Raw genomic sequence first — 4,647 nt, forward strand, 5'->3', positions numbered from 1 at the left:
CTGAAGCCAGGAGCCAGGAGCTTCTTCCAGGTCCCCGACATGGATGTAGGGGCCCAAGGACTTGGGCCATTCTCTAGTGCTTTCTTAAGCCATAGCATAGAGCTGGATGGGAAGTAAAGCAGCTGAGACTCAAACTGGTGCCCATATGGGATGCCAACACTGCAGGCAATAACTTTACATACTATACCAGAGCTGCAGTCCCTGGTGATTTGACATCTGAGCTCACTTCCTTCAAATGTTTTTGGAAAGGTTTTCAAAAATAACCCAAGTAGCACTAGTTTAAATTCCAGCTGTTCTACTTCCATGCCAGCTACTTGATAATGTGCTAGATATGGTAGTTGAAGATAGACCAAATATTTGGACCCTTGTACCCATGTGGAAGACCCAGCTAAAGATCCTGACTTTGGCCTCATCCAACGTTGGCCACTGTGTACATTTGGGGAGTGCACCAGCAAATGGAAAATCTCTCTCTCTCTCTCTCTCTCTCTCTCTCTCTCTGTTATTCTGACATTCAAATAAATAAATAAGCTTTAAAAATAGCCCAACTGCTTCAACCCTTGTCACCCAGGTTGGAGACCTGGATGGAGTTACTCAGTTTTGGACTCAGTCCTGTTCAGACATGGCTGTTGGGGTCATTTGGGAAATGAAACAGTGGGAGAAATATCTCTATATCTCTCACTATATGTCTCTTTTTGTCTACCTCTCAATGAAATAAATAAAATTTGAAAAAAGCAACTAAGGAGATACAAATTAGAAGTAAGTAAATCAGATTATCTCTATTTGCATAAGACATAATTCTTTATATAAGGGCATAAAAGATCCCACACTATGATTAGTAGAGAATTCAACAAAGTTTCAGAATACAAAATCAACACACAAAATTAATGTAATTCTTAGACATCAAAAGAAATCTGGCTGAGAAAGAACTTATAAAAACTATTCTAGTCTAAATAGCTAGATAAACTTTAAATACATTGGGATAAATTTAATCAAGGATGTGAACGATTTCTACAATGAAAATTAAACATTAATTAAAAATGTAGAAAAAATACAAGAAATGGAAAATATTTCCATGTTCCTGATTTGAAAGAATTAATATTATTAAAATATCCCTAATACCAAAACCAATTTACAGATTCAAATGTGGTGGAGGTGAGGCCTTTGCCTGGGCTGTGGGGCTTCAGCCTTTACATCTGTCACCTCAGAGAGCCCAGAGGCTAAGGAGAGTGGGCGAGGGGCTGGCACAGTGCTAGGGCGGGTTCTGGGCTGGCCACTCAGTGCTGTCGCCATTGGCCCTGGAACCTCCCTTCTCCCAGCTCTAGGCTCCCTGCCTCCTCTGGCCAGGCCAGGCGGGCCCCAGTGGTCCCTGCACTTTGGTCCTGGAGCGCCTTTGTCCCCAGGGCTGCGCACAGAGTTGCTCAGCACATGGCCAGGCTGGACTTCGGCTCTGGACAAAAGCCAAAGGAAGAGATACTGAGCCTGCTACGTCACCTACGAGGGGGCTGGGGCAGTGGCTCCCAGCTAACAGGCATTTCTCGTCCATGCCTGTTTACATAAAGCACTGTGGAAGACATCAGAACAGCCTCAGGTTCTTGTTAATATGCAATGACGGGGAGATGTCAAACTGAACAAGACGGTTTTGGCATAAGTCCGTCCAGGTGATCTTGACGCTAGTGGGAATGCAAGTGCTTTACACATAGCTCCAGGCATCCATCAGATAGGTCTTGAGACTTACACAAGACGTGGAGTTGGGAACCTTGGCGCCACAGCTACCTGTGACTTTACACCAGGACAAGTTGAGCATTTTCGTATCCTCCAGAAGAAGCCCTAGTACCCGTTAGGCAGTCACTGTCCACTCCCCCATTCCCCTAGCTCTGTGCAGCCACTGACCTGTGAAGATTGCAGGTTGGGAATTGTGCTCCTGGTCCAGCAGTTGGTAGAGATCAATCTTCCAGGATGGCAGCCATCAACCAGTGGACTTCCTGGGATGCCTTTACAGACCAGACTTGGGGGATGGCAACTGCTGACCCGTGGCCCTCCTGGGCTCTGTGTTCTCAGGACCCTGCCTGGCACAGGGACGGGAACCCTGACGAAGAGAGGAGGACTTCCAGGCTCCAAAAGCCCCTGTCCAGGAACCAGTAACCTTCAAGGAGGTGGTGGTGGACTTCACTCAAGAAGAGTGGGGCAGTACGACCTTGTTCAGAGGACTCTGTACTATGATGTGATGCTGGAGACCTATGGACATCTGTTGTCCATGGGAAATCAGATCACCAAGCCTGAGGTCATCTCGCTGTCTGGACAGAGAAGAACCATGGTCAGTGGAGTAAGCATACCCTAAAGCACTTGTCCAGAATGGATGAAAAATATTGAAAATAAAACATTGGTCCCAATACAAAGCATATTTGAGGAGGAAAAATCCCATGAAATGAGGTTGGAAAAATACGTATGGGATGATTCTTGGTTCTCCAGGAAAGAAGTTTTAGGCGGTAAAGACCAATTAGAAATATACCACATGAACCAGAGTACAGCTATGAGACAAATGTTCCTTATGCAAAAGCAAGTGCTGTTTCAAAAAGGCTCAGGATTCTGTGAACTTGGGTCAGAGTACAGCCAGAACTTAAACTTTGGTCCTTCACAGAGAGTTTCTCATGTAGAACATTTCTATAAGCCTGAAGCACATGCTGAAAGCTGGAAATGTAACTCAGCCATAATGTATGCAGATAAGGTTATCTGTGAAAATAATTATGACAAATCCTTCTATCAGTCCATTAACCTATTCACACTGCAAGAATGCAAGCTGTAGATAATCTTTTCGAATGTACTGATGCTGTTAAATCTTTCAATCATATAATACATTTTGGTGATCATAAAGGGATCCTTATCAATATAAGGAGTGCCATCAAATTTTTAACCAGAGCCCAACATTTTGTGAACATCCAAGATTTCATATTGGAGAAAACCAGAATGATTACAAAGAATATGAGAATATCTTTTACTTTTCATCCTTCATGGAACATCAAAAATTGGTACTATAGAGAAAGCATATGCATACAAGGAATGGGAAAAAGTCTTTGGATTTGACATTCCCTACTCAATGTACAAGCACTTACAGTTCTGAGAAACACTATGAATATAATGAATGTGGGCCATCTTTCATCTGGAGCTTGTGCCTTATTCAATGTAAGAAATCTCATACTGGAGAGAAATCCTACGCATGTGATAAATGTGGAAAGCTTTTTAGGAATCATTCAGCCCTGACTAAACATGGATGGACCCACACTGGAATAAAACCCTAAGAATGTAATAAATGTGGAAAAGCCTGCAGCTGGAATTCTCATCTTATTGTACACAATAGAATTAATACAGGAGAAAAACCTTTTGTATGTAATGAATGTGGGGAATCTTTCAATTGGAATTCTCGTCTTATTGGACATCAGAGCACTCATACTGGAGAGAAACCTTTTGAATGTACTGAATGTGGGAAATCTTTCAGCTGGAGCTCTCATCCCATTGCCCATATGAGAATGCATACTGGAGAGAAGTCCTTCAAATGTGATGAATGTGAAAAAACCTTTAGGGATTACTGAGCCATTAGTAAACATGAAAGAACTCACTCTGGAGCAAAACCATAAAAATGTACTGAATATGGCAAATCATTCAGCTGGAACTCCCATATTATTGCCCATCAGAGAACTCACACAGGAGAAAAACCCTATAACTGTCAGGAACGTGGCAAAGCATTTAGAGAACACTCAGCTTTTACTAAACATGAAATCATTCATTGTGGAATTAAGCCCTATGAATGTAATAAATGCAGAAAATCTTGCAGCCAGATGGCTCACTTTGTCAGGCATCAAAGAACTCATACTGGAGAAAAGCCTTATGAATGCAATAAATGTGGGAAATCTTTCAGTCAGAACTGTTACCTTGTTGCTCATTGGAAAATTCACACCAGTGAGAAACCCTATAAATGTAATCAATGTGAAAGATCCTTTAACTGTAGCTCTCATCTCATTGCACACCAGAGAACTCATACTGGAGAGAAACCCTACAGGTGTAATGAATGAGAGTTCTTTCCTTATTGTACCTGAGAAACCAGACTGGAGAAAAATCCTACAAACGCAATCATTGTATATCTATAAAATGTATGTGTATGAAGATCTGAAAGATCCATGAAGAAATTAACCTGGTTAAGATTTTTTCTGAAGTTTTACAAATAGTGCTTACCATATGCTAGGCTTTGTTTTAAATGTTTTTCAAATATTAGCCTTAACTCAATGAGATAGGTACTGTTATTGTACCAGTTTTACAAAGGGGGAAACCAAACGACACATCTAGTAAGGAATGGAGCTAGGATTGTTTGACTCCAGAGTTCATTTTTTAAACTGCTGTGTTATGCTTCCTGTCCAGTGATATTTTTCCTTAATGTTTTTGCCTTTTTGTTTAGTGTTCCTATAGTAGATATTTGGTAATAAAAATCAAGAAAATCCTAAGCACTGAGAAATAAAGTTACCTGGTTCCTGTCTCATGAAGGATTTTTGGTAACATAAGAGCTGAGATTCCTATGGAATATGAAAGAGTCTGAATTGGACATTTAGAATCACATCATTTTCTGGGTCCTGGTTTCCTGGAATTTCATTGCCCACA

General features: G+C 41.4%; 1 pseudogene; it reads left to right on the forward strand.

The window, feature by feature from the left end:
- The first annotated feature begins 2,013 nt into the window (after positions 1–2,013).
- LOC149124967 (uncharacterized) lies at positions 2,014–4,067 on the forward strand (annotated as a pseudogene).
- The last annotated feature ends 580 nt before the right edge of the window (positions 4,068–4,647 follow it).

Source organism: Oryctolagus cuniculus, chromosome 8 (genome assembly GCF_051225735.1).
Source record: "Oryctolagus cuniculus isolate XC-2025 breed Fujian yellow rabbit chromosome 8, ASM5122573v1, whole genome shotgun sequence".
In the NCBI taxonomy this organism is placed as follows: domain Eukaryota; kingdom Metazoa; phylum Chordata; class Mammalia; order Lagomorpha; family Leporidae; genus Oryctolagus; species Oryctolagus cuniculus.